We start from the raw sequence: 13241 nt of genomic DNA on the forward strand, positions 1-13241 counted from the left end.
AATAAATTCAATCAGTAAATACTTTTAAGACCCAGTGCTTTGAAGGCTGTTGAAATTTTCTTTAAAGCTCAAAATTAGCATCAACAAAAAACAAAGTCAATATAGTTAAACACGATTAAAATGTAAAACTTAGGCTTTTGTTGTTAATTTAACCTTAGAATTTAAAAGTGTTCTATACTTAAGATCCAACTTAATATACTGCATAAACCATTTTAAAACTTGGAAAGCAGTCTATATTTGTCTGAAATTGTGTTTAAAATCAATTGCAACCATTAGTTTATTCCAAATAGAACAAATTATTTTAAAACCAGCTGTATTTTTCTATTACTTAGAAATACATTTTGTTGTTAGGAAATATATATAAACTAAGACTTTAGATTAAATGTAACAAAAATCAAATCCAAATCTTGATTCAAGAGACAAGAAGAATTCATTTTAAGGATACTCTGATCTTCACAAATCAAGGACAAAGTAACAATTGCATTCAAGGACACAAGTACCATTAGGATTCTCCCTTCATATCTGGCTTCCATTCTTTGAATATCCGATTTAATCTTCTCTTTCTCTTTGCAGACCAACTGCTGCTGTTCTTCTGGTCTTCTGAGCAGGAAAGATGGCTGTTGATTTCTCCTGAATTGTATAAAGCACAGCATCAAATTCCCAGAGAGAAATTGATTTTGCAGACACTTTTTTTTTTTTCTAAAATGATGTTAGAGTCTGATGGGTGCAGCGTGGGTGAAGTACCCAAACTACTGGACAGTTGTTTGTAACCAGCCGACCAGTAACTAGAGAAGGGACTGCAATTTGTTTTACTTGGGCTAAGAGAGTCCTTTCCTGAACCTATCAACTACAATCAGCAGTTGTAGACCATCATCCTCTATGGCAGTCAACATTATAGCCATTATATTCTCTGACGCCAGTGAAGTTTTCAGCATTGAAATAATATTGTTTGGGCATATTTTTGTTTTTTCTTGGCAATTCCTGGGAATTGCACCAAAGAAGCATTCTGAAAGTTAAAGAAAGGGGCTTCACTTGACTCCTTTAAGAGTCCCTCGTGTCAGTGATAGAGTCTGCGGAGGGTGGTAAAGAGGGTAATAAGTACGGGTGGTAAGACCCGTACTTGCCAAGCCCTTGTCATGATAAATTTCAAAAATTGAAAACTTGTCAGACTTGGCACTGAAACTAATGATAATAATACATGTCTGGAAAATGGGTTAACATAGTTAACACAGAGGAAAGACATTATTTCAATTCCTTTGTCCCCTCTAGATAGAGTAAAACTGTGTAGAAATAACCCATCATCTATGACCACCACTCTATCAGGGCCTATTGGGTGGAGAAGGGCCTTATAGGCTTGCTTGTACCCTGCACTGGCCCCAGCCTGTGAGTCCCATTATGTTTGTGCAGTTCAGGACAGAAACAGAGATTCGGATCAAGGGTTCTCTGACATTGCAGATTTGTATTCTGAGTGATCACAAAATAGTGCTGCCAATAGCCTTTGCTTTTATAGCTCTGTGGGGAGACAAAGAAAATAAGATTAAGGAGAAACTGAGAAGTTGTGATAGAGTGCATTTGAGGCGTTCCAAAAGGGCCCTTGGTCTATAAGAGGAGAAATATACGTATGTGTTCAGAACAAAACCATTCTTGCCAACATCAATGAAAGGCGTTTTGAAGGTACTGTACCTTGGCATTCAGCTGGATACAATTGAATTTTTTCAGGTGCTGATTTGTAAACTAACAACTTTAAAAAAGCTCTTTGTTGCTTTACAAACATGAAGTGGTGTGATTCCTCTGGGAATTCTGAACAAGCAAATATTTTTGTTAGACATGGCAGTGTTTTACAGGAATATGTTACTTTCATTGGTTTCAATGTAAATCCTGAGAAGAATTTTTTACTTCCCGTGTAAAGGGCTTGGCAAAGCATCCCATCTAGGAATCAAGCTTATTAATATGTGAATTACATACACAGCTCCCAAGGCGTGGATGGGAGAATAAACTTCATACTCCGTATATGCAGCAGCTATATTAACATGATAGATTTTCAGTCTCTACAGGATCCATTACTGTGTTTTGGGCCAATAGTCCATGAATTTGAAGGATTTATACAATGGACCATAACAGCTCCTTAGGTACGATTATGTCCCATCAGATGAAAAAATGTCTTTTTAAAACCTTCCTATTAACCTGTTTGCTCCATAGACCATAATCCTTTGAAGGTTAAATTATATACATAGCAAAATGGGCCAGATCACCTCATTTTGTGTTTTAAAATGTATTTATAGTGAAAAAGCTCTCCAAGATGGGAGAGTGGGAATTGTACCCAAGAGTACCATCAAATCAAGGTGATTTTTAAATGTGAGCAACAGGTACTACTTGCAATTTCTGCTAAGGAAAGAAATCTTGATGATCCAGAGATAATACTGACTCCTTTATGTACCATTTACATTCAAAATCATCTAAAAACGGATCAAACAATTGAATACAACCTTAGCAGTCAAATACCATGAGATAACGGCTCTTAAATCTCAGGCAGGCACAAAGAATCACAATAAAGATGTATGCTACAAATTAAATGGAAAAACATTGTTAAAATATTATGCTGCCTATGTGTTATTTATTTTTGGTATGTATAGGAGAAGAGCGAGGTCACCTGAATTTTGTTTGTTGTTCTTTTCTTTTTCTTTTGAGAGAGAGAAAGGGAGCCCAAGTGAGAAAGGGACAGGGAAAGAGCAGGGGAGAGAAAGAGAGAGAAGCGGGGCTCACCCAAAAGCAGGGCTTGGGCTCACCAGATGTGGGACTCAAATTCACAAACCATGAGATCATGACCTGAGCCCAAGTCAGATGCTTAACGACTGAGCCACCCAGGCATCCGTGGGTCGCATGAATTTTGAATTATTGATATGATTTTATTTTTTTCACAAATACTGTCATACCTAGTATTTTGTTAAATAAGGCTGATTATTTAATGCATTTTAATTAATGTATCAATAAAGTCTAAATTACTAATTTAATATTCCTCTCAGATAATAAGAGGCTACTGCTACCACTGCTCTAAGCCACAAAAGCAGCTATAAATATGGAGTTGCTGGAGAGAAGTACTTGATGATCAAAGCATTGCTAAACAGTTGCAATGAACCACAAACCAGCCTCCAACTACCTAGAACCCGTCCTGACAGGCATGGTTGCTCTCATTTCAAAGATAAGCACTGATGGCACAGAAATGTTTAAGATTTGGAGTGTGTAGGCTAAACAATTCAGTTAAAATATTTGAAATCAGAATAGTGAATGGCTCAATTCTGAGAAAAGATGATTGTTTTTTCAGTCAGGTACTTTGGTGAATGCCTTTCTACTCGTATCCTGACATGTTGTTCTCCTTCTTCCTTTGAATTCCTATTAGCGATGTTCATTATTTTTTCATAAGCTTTGAGATCTTTGGAGAAATGACAATATAAATCTAAAGAGAAACAGAAAATAAACGCAATATAAATATAAAGAGGACCAGAAAATAAATGTCTGTGAACTGTCCTACTGCCCTCTTCTTTTTAGCAAATGAAGAGGTGGAAAGAATGGACAAGGTAATAAAAAATGACCGGAAAAATTACATCATCCCTAGGTAAAAAGTCTCCATTTTCTCACTCAAATGTGTTCGTCTTCTGTACCCCACTGAGTCCTTATCAGTACATGGAGGGTGATAATACACATCCTTACCCTCTCATGATGCAGTTCTCCTTTGGATAGAGATCTGTAAATGGATTTAATTTTAACATGGATTCCCTTCTAATCTGTATGCTCTGCCAGCTCATTTGTGAGCCTATGCATTATTAAATATGTTGTGATAATTAGGAAGGCTACACTTAAAAGGGATCCTTACTTAGCCTAAATATAAACAACCAGTGCAGTTGTGTTGTCTTTCTAGACAACATTTCTCCACAATGGTAGAGCAATTAAAACTGGAAAAATCCAAATAGTTTTTTTTTTCTTTCTCTTTTCTATATCTGGCATGATAGAGGCCCATTCTTATTCAACTCAGCTCTTTCTTTTAAAAATATGTGTGAGTGAGAGGGGGTAGATTTCTACTCTAAAGACCTCCAAGACTATTGGCTTCCTCTTTGCCTTCATTTTTGGGTTGAGGCCGCCATATCACAACAGAAAGATGTTCTCACTCTGCTTCCCTAGGCATTTATGATCTGCTCTTACAAAGCACACTTGAGGAATGGCTGGGCAAACCACAGGGCTGAAATACCTTTTGGGTCTACTCTTTGATTCCCAAGCTTTAATTGGAGTTATGTAGAGACCAAGAAAAAGAGCATTAAACATCCACATAGAGCCACAGAAATCCCCCCTTTTCTCTCTTATTTTGGAGGCCTGTGGGAGTGCCTTCCAAAAGGAAAGGTTACAATTACACTGGCTATTATTTAAATCTGCTTCTTGACATTGAGGTAATGTTCTCATTTCCTCTCCAAATGGACCATTCGTCCAGTTAGGCAATAGAGCTTTGTTTTTGTTTTTACTATTTGTTCTTCTTTGTTTTGTTTTCATTTTTGTATTATCCAGTTGTGAATATTTAGCAATGAAAATGACAAGCACAAATTCATGAATATAAATGTTCTCTTTGACATTAGGCCTGACATAGCCTGCAAGTACAAACCTTCTGTGGAAAGGATTTTATCTTATTCCCTTGTAAACCACTAATCACACCAATTCTTAATGGATTAATCTTCTGAAAGATATAATGAATATGGGAGTATTGTGTATTTCTTGTTGTAGAATTTTGCCATCTTCTAAGATTCAAGTTTGTAAAAGGGGAGTGATGTTGAGAGTTTCATACCAAAAAAAAAAAAAATCTCTCAATTTTTGTATGCTAGGTATTCATGATTGTGACCTAATTTGAGCTCTGTGCACCAGACCAGCATATGGGTTGGGCATAGATCTGCAGACGATAACATAGTAGAGAGAGCTAACCTTCCTTCCCCGTCTCCTCCCAGGCAAAAACGTGCACCAGTCACACTGCTGAGCATTAGGTTAACCTAATGTTGCCCTTGATGGGAGAAAAATATCAGGTTCATTAATATTGTAAATAATATGATCAATTGGGAACACATTGTGTCAACTACACATTAGAAACATTTGCTTTTAAAACCTTTCGCAGCAATTACCCAATTGGTATTTATAAATTACAATCACACACACAGATCAAGGAAACTCACTAGAGCAATTACCTATGCATGAATGATTTCACCTTTCAGGACACTAGTAAAAGTAAGACATCAAATAAAATAGTTTATCTTTCTCTGTGGTCTAGAAATTGAGAGCTAGTCATGCTTAAAAATTAGCATTTAGTGGTCCAGGTTAAGGTCATGTGCCAATCCCAGTGATTCACAAGTAAAGAAAAGAAATAAAGGAAAGGATAGAAGAAAAATGGAAAATAGAACAGAAAGAAGGCAGCCAGCATTGAATTAGCTTAGAAAACTTTAAAGCGGATATGCAAACATCTATCTGTACTTTTCATAAATAGATTCAAGAAATAATTGGTAGCTAGCATCAGATCGCTAGCTGGAAATAGTTTCTGAAACAAAGCCTGAAGACATTTGTGTGCACACCAAAAAAGTTATATAACATGCAATTCCACTATTCCATATAGATGGGATACACCGACCATCTTTAGAGTTTTAGACACAGCCTGGTTCCCACGAAAATAGATTTCCTCCTTTTACTTCACAGTTAGAGAATGGTAGGTTTAAGGAGGAAGGAGGGGAAGGTAATGGAGCAGTATTGAATCTTTTGGGAAAGTACTGGTACAAATACCCTATGATGGCTGGCCCAATTGCACAAATCAGTTTCCCTCTGAAGCTTCCGTTGGTATGGTTACAAATGACTGTAAAGCATAAATGATTTAAAAATACACGATAATGTTGAAGTTACAAGCTACCCAATAATTATCCCAGGGCGCGATGCAGCTGTTTGATATTATTATCAAATGCTTTAAAAGAGAGATGTCACCACTTAATCTAATTCCCTACAAAGTCATACCTTAACTACATTTTCTGTATGTTGTCTCCTGCTTCGCTCCTAGGATATTTCTGTAAGGAAAAGCACAGTGGATCAAAATTGATTATGCAATAAGTTAGACCACTCTATTGTCTCATTTAGGTCCAAAAAGGATGAACAGATTGATTGTGAGACAATTCTTCTGCTCAGTCAATTCTTACTCTAGCCATGTTGGGTTTCTTCAAACCTGAGAAGATCAACTGGCCTTCGTTCTTGCTCATTCCTCTGTCTCATATGCTTCCCCCATATTCTCATGGTCCATTAAAGCTCTCACCCAAACTTCACTTGCTGATTGCTCCCCCCTTCTCCACTCCTTTATCACTCCATCCTCTTACCATGCTCTGTTTTTCTGCATAGTACTTATCATTCTCTGAATGTGTCCTATCCATTTAACTACATACTACAAAAAAGTTACATAAGAGCTGGAGTTTTGTCTCTTCTGTTCACTATTTTCCTCATCAGTATCTGGCTTGTAGAAGACATGCAATGTGCAAATGGTGAATAAATGCACTTACTGATTACTCATACACAGAAACTAGCAATTAGTTATTGACCCAATGGTTGGTTATACTCCTGGTTGTAGCTCTAAAACTTTAAGACTGTTGTAGTTCTACCAACGTTCTTATTTCAATGAGCTATATATACACACCTCTCAACCGTAGGCAGCAAGGTGTTTAGCGTCGGATATGTAAGAATACATTTATCTAAAAAAAAACAATGAGAGAAACAAAGCATTGCATTGTGTAACATACTTGGCTGGCTTTGACCCAAGATAATCAAAACCCCAACACAACCCTTCCTAATGAGAGATGTACCTGCTTCCCATTCTTGTAAAAACTCTTAGCGTGGGTATTCATTTGTGCAATACCTGGACAATAAGGAATCGTATTTTCAAATCGTATCAGTTTGTGTCATAACCTTAATGTTACTTAAAGCTACACCTTCAGGAAAATCTATTTGAAAATAAAAATAATTACTTAAGTATAGTGTTTATATTGTGGAATTTTGGAAAAGTAATCAGGGTAGACAGCTACTACTTTGTGTTACAAATCTCAATGTGAAATTTCAGAAATTCTCCCTGCATTAAAAATGAATTAACTGTGTGATTATTAATTGTGCATATTCCAATCCCTTTGTGCTGTACTGCATGTTTCTTGAATCTCATTTGAATCCTTTGGCTAAGTAATGTGTCAAGGGGGGTACGAGCCTGAATGCCTGAGTTATTTAAAAGGCAGGACAGCACTTCCAGATTAGAATACCAATGAGTGGGGTTAAAAAGGCTCTGCTGTAGTTGGAGGGCAGCTCTCAGTCTGAGAAGTACCTGAAAAGGACCTCTATGGACTAATTTTCAGAATCACATTGTAATGTGGGCTCATGTCAATCATCAGAACAGACAGCTTCATCCCATGATATAAACTAGTTATACATTCAAGAGCTGTCAGAAGATCTTCATTAAAAAGGGACTTAGCATTAAAGGAAGAAGGTTGTTTTATTACAATACTTCAAACACAGTTTTTTGTTTTATATGTTCTCAGAATTCTTTTTTGTTCTTTGCTACAATATCAAAAAAGTACCACAGAAGAAGGAAAACATTAAATATTCCATTTTTTAATAGGAATCAAGGAAGCTTTCTGGTTTAAGGCATTAAAATCATATACATTTTTCCTAAATTTATTCATGGCTTTGAATAACAAAAAGAAATCTCTAGATGTAATAGGAGGATGTTTTTAATCTTTTGTGGGAAGGGATTTGCAGAGCTGACTACTCAAGGTAAAATATCTACTGGCAAAGTATATCAGTGAGAGCTTTATACATATAAATTTGTATAAAAGCTTTGGGCTCTCCACAGTTTCCAGATACCAGTTAGATATTACAATTGGTGTCATTAAAATTTAATATAATTGTGTTAGGAGGAAAACAGGAACAATATCCATGTAAGTAAATCATTGACATTGTAATCTAGTATTTAAAGAAAACTTAACAGGGGTTTAATAAAACAGATAATGTCTCTTTTTACCTATATTCCAAATGTCATATCAACACCTTAATTTAAATATATTTGTACAAGTCAGGTAACCTCTTCAAAATATCCATCACATACACCTATTTACCTAAATCATCTCGCTTCTGTCACGAAAAATGTCAACGTGAATGGCTTGGTAAATGGAATTAAAACAATTACGTAGTCTCCTGCAAATAAGGTATTTGCCTCCTAGGCTGCCATAAGCTATGTTTTCTGTCATTCGCTTTCAGTGAAGAAAATGCAGCGTTGTGAACCATTGTCTTTCCTCCAATTCCAGTGCATGGAACTTCAAGTTGCCTTCATTATTTAAGAGTGTTCCTGATAGATGTATGGATACTGATTTATAGAAAATTCATTATAAACCACCATTTTCAACTTTTCCATATGACACAATATGCTATTTGTTCATTTTTAGTGTTTCCCCTCTGGAGTCCACGTGGAAGTAAAATCACCAAAACTACTCATGAAAGCCAGGGAACTGTCCTGGTAGGACTTTCTCCCACTATCGGGACAAATAGAGCTTACTTAAAAGTCTTCTGATGCTCAAAGACCAAGGGCTATGATTTAAAAAAAAAAAAAGTCTGAAACCTCTGTCTTCACTGTTTCTCCCATGCAATGTCTTGTTATGCACAATTATCCATTTCTTATCATCTTCATATAAATAGGCTCCAAAATTCACAGCATAGAAACGACTGAGCATCCTTTCAATGCTTTTAGTACTCATAGCATTCAAAGCAGGTGGTAAATTTTAGCAGCCAAAATTTGAAAAAAGCCATAAATCAAATTTTTGTCTGATCCCCACAGTACTGTGGAAACATGCAAAATGGAAGAAGCAAAGAGAAGAATGTTACATATGTTGCCGGTACTTTCTCTCCTCTCCAGATTTCTCTATTTCATAGTTTTATACCACTGACATGTTGCTGCTTCATCTATACTCATAATCTGGCTAATGATAAAAACTCAGAAACACATTTTAATGAATGAATTAAAAAATATCAAACAAATAAAGTCGTGGGGTGCCCAAGTGCCATTTTGATGGTAATTTAATGAAAAATTGGCTGGAAACATACAAAATGGGGCTGCATATAAACTGGCCTTGAATTTACTGCTCCTTGTTACTGGATTCAGGGCAAAAAAAGTGTTAGCTCATTGAATTTGGCTGTTTGTTCAAAATATTTCAATACAAAAATCATTAAAAAGATTAAATCTTGTTCTTAAGTTAAATGGCTGGGATTCATGGTAAAGACTTATGAGTTGGGAATACCTAATTAAATTAAATTCTATTATCTCTAACTAAGTTAGAATATCACAGAAAAAAACAACAACAACAGAAAAAGCCTATGCTACTTATATTACAGTTAGATTTTCATCTCCATGAAAGTGTATTTTATGAATATTTTTAAATGTTTATTTTTGAGAGAGAGAGACAGAGCACGAGTGGGGGTGGGACAGAGAGAGAGACAGAGAGAGAGACAGAATTCGAAGCAGGCTCCAGGCTCTGAGCTGTCAACACAGAGCCTGACACAGGGCTTGAACCCACGAACCATGAGATCATGACCTGAGCCAAAGTCAGATGCTCCACTGACTGAGCCACCCAGGTGCCCCTATTTTATGAATTTTTAACTTAATCTTCACCTTTCTGGTTAAGGATAGTTTTATGACCAAATATTTTCTTAAATTATATTGTATTTTCCTATTTTGATACATTTAAATCATTTAAGTTTAAAATCAACACTGTTTATTGACATATTTTAAATTTTATTTTGTCTATTTTCTCCCTATCTAAACTGTTAAAGAAAACTGAGAAATGAAAAAAAGTACACCTGTTAATACTTTGTGATTCTGTTCTGTATCTTGTCATCAGATGAGCCCTACCAAAACTCTTAACCCTGACACATGGATCTTATACCAAGACGTCTATTTGTCAGATATATTCATCTATTTCTTGAAGGACACAGTAATTTTCAGCATTAATACATATATGGGTTAGCCAGATATTTTTAATGCACTGTGTTTAAGGACCATTGTCTTTAGCATATGAAATAACCGAAAAACTCATCAGTCGTGGGCACAAAAAATACCTGGAATACTAACGTCTTATTTTCTATGGAAGCACCTTCTGGGAAAATCTCAATGCGTGTTCTTTTTCCTCATAGAGCTTCTATGTACTATTTCTATACCATGGTAACTTCTTAGTAAACATAGCTGTGGAATGACAGCTACAAAGGAATGAATCGATATACTCCATGATTATTTAAAACTCTTCAGCAAAAACTTGGCTAAAGGGGAAAGTGGTGTAGCTGTGTTCTATGAATCTTTAGGGTAATATTGCAAGCACACTTTTGGCTCTGTTGGGGTTTATGAAAAGGTTAAGAAATTTGCAGAAATCATACAAATGTATTGAAATATATAACTGGATCATTAGAAACTAGAATTCCAACTAAAGAAAGGACCTGAGTGCCTTTATGTCACTTTATGTGTATGTATACACATACACACACACACACACAAGTGTATACATACATATGTAACGTACACACATAATGTGCATATCTATGCATTCATATTTATATACATATCCATATTTACATACTTACTACAGTAAACACATGACACAATGAAATGCATGAATATGTATGTATACATACATATAGATATATCTGTGTATCTAGAACTTTATTTCATATAGTATATATTTCTTAACCCTTGTTTAATGAAGCATGTTCTTGATATTTAGTAGAGATGATTAACTAATTTCGAATAAAAATACATTCTTCCTACAGGAAAGAAACACACACACACATATACATACACATGCATGTATACAACACGTACACATGTACATATGTGTATACCTTTGTACACACACATATGTGTACATATACATATACATACATAGAGACACTTTTATTTAAGGAAAACATATGTATATTTTTAAATATATCGGGCGCTTGGGTGGCTCAGTCAGTTAAGCGTCTGACTTTGGCTCAGGTCACGATCTTGTGGTTTGTGAGTTCGAGGCCTACGTTGGGCTCTGGGCCTGCTTTGGACTGTGTGTCCCCCTCTTTCTCTGTCCCTCCCCCACTCATGCTCTGTCTCTCTCTTTCTCAAAAAATAAATAGACATTACAAAATAAATATATATGTAAATGTTTACACATATTATAAATATATGTATATAAATGTCTAAATGAAATGTACATTTAATGATGATTTGTTCAAAAACAACAGTAACTTACATAAATTAGAATGTAGAACCAAGAACAAAACATATTCAGATATATCCAAATTCATCCTTGTGAGCCTCCCATCGAAATATTACCGACCTCATTGTCACAAATTTAAAAGGAAGGAGAAAACTGGGGACGGAAGCGGGAGGCAGAGATAGACACTGAGGCAAAGAAACATAAATATAGCTGATCCAACCTGACAATCCTTTACCGAGCTTCAGGAGGCTTTCAATGATAGTATTCTAAAAAGGCTTCCATGTAACAGCAGTAAAGACACCAGCAACAGCCACTTCAGGCAGTTCAGATAGAGTTTCCCTCCGAGGATGGAAAGAAGTGATAAGTGGAACGCAGCTGTAAGCATCAGGACTTAGAAAGGTTTCTCTACTTTATATATTGATGGCCGAGTGCAAAGAATGCACAGCAAGGTGAGAATCTTGCTGGTGAAACAAAAAACCAAGGAAAGGCAGTCAATAAAAAGGTGGGTAGCAGTACAGTTGCACGATGAGAAACCTTGAAGTTAAATGGCATTTTGCAATTCGTTGTAAAAGAAAGAACAAAACCACTGAGACTGAACAAGAAGAATCTCAAAAGGATTCTCCATTTACAAACGTGCCTTCAGAAAAACTGAACATGGAAAAAGGAACAGGCTTCAGATCTGATTATACTTCATCACAGCCTCCGGATGAAGAGTGAAACACTGTGTAATCTTCTATAGATATGTTTTGACACGTGTGTAAAAAAATAAAGTTGGAAACAATTTACTGATTCATAAAATCGAGACAACTATTATGGAGTCAAATTTTCCTTACATCCGAAACAGTATGTAATCCTAATGAAGTGCTTTTAGAATTATTATCTTTACAGATCGATAACTTTTCTAAATCTAGGGACAAATGAAGTGAAGTGAGAGTGAATTTCATGTTTCTGAAATTTCTCTTTTTGATAAACATTATGATAGACATAAACTGTGGCTTCTTTATTCATTTATGGAGGAGGCATGTACGTATGCATTTATTATTTATTTGGAATATGCCAACACACAGCTATTTTAAAATATCTGTAAGTATTACATTTTGTAAACAAGTAGCCAAAATTTTCAGTTGTTTGTTTGCCTGTTTACCTTTTATAAGGTAGCCAAATTTGCTTGTTTGTGTTTTGAATATCTGAGTGTGGGGCGGGGCGGGGCGGGGGGGGGGGGTTGCTGGGAGGGAAGGTTGCATTGTTACTCCATCGGTGAAATTGATCACACTAACCAAGTATGGACAAAAAGAAGCAATATTCCCTTTTTAAAATGTTCTTGCACAAGCATGGTCATATCCACTTCCTCGTAACAGAAACACAGCAATAAAACGTACGTCTCAAATATCTTAGTCAATTAGGACGATCTACTTTGAAGCAGAATATTCTTCAAATTACAACATGATAGTTCCTCCTAACTCTACCGGGATAGGGCTGCTATTTAAAGAAACTCTGTGGTTTGCGAAATGACGGTAGGACAAAGAAATGTACACAATCCTGAAGGGAGCCGAAAGGACAGATGCTGCAGGCTATCTGAGCTTCTGTTAAATATGAGAAGCAAGGGGCATGAACTTAAGCTAGAGAATGGCCTAGCACTAAAAAGTGCTTCCAACTCTTTTGCAACTGCCCTTTGCGGAATAAACAGCCCAGAAAAAAGATAACAAGCAGCATACACAACAGGAAGGTGGGCAGTGGCTCTGGACAGTGCAATGAGCAATTTAATGAGTAGGAATCCTCAGTGTGCCATTTTCAGGTTAAGTATGTATATGAATGCTCCCCCAAAATGGGCATTTTCATTACAGCTAGAAATATTTTTAGGAGTTTAGGAGTACCTATATTTTTAGGGGTTTAAAATCATACTGTTGAAGGCCAAATATTTCTCTTCTAAATATTTGCAGTTAAGTAACACCTTTCAGGAATTAT

General features: G+C 36.0%; 1 long non-coding RNA gene across 1 annotated transcript; it reads right to left on the minus strand.

The window, feature by feature from the left end:
* Window positions 1–506: 506 nt before the first annotated feature.
* On the minus strand, window positions 507–6754 carry LOC109503155. Its single transcript, XR_002745048.2, has 3 exons — window positions 6698–6754; window positions 6031–6080; window positions 507–630 (listed from the first exon to the last, which is right to left on the minus strand). It is a non-coding gene; the product is annotated as an uncharacterized LOC109503155 (long non-coding RNA).
* Window positions 6755–13241: the final 6487 nt, after the last annotated feature.

This window comes from Felis catus, chromosome C1 (genome assembly GCF_018350175.1).
Source record: "Felis catus isolate Fca126 chromosome C1, F.catus_Fca126_mat1.0, whole genome shotgun sequence".
Classification (NCBI taxonomy): Eukaryota; Metazoa; Chordata; class Mammalia; order Carnivora; family Felidae; genus Felis; species Felis catus.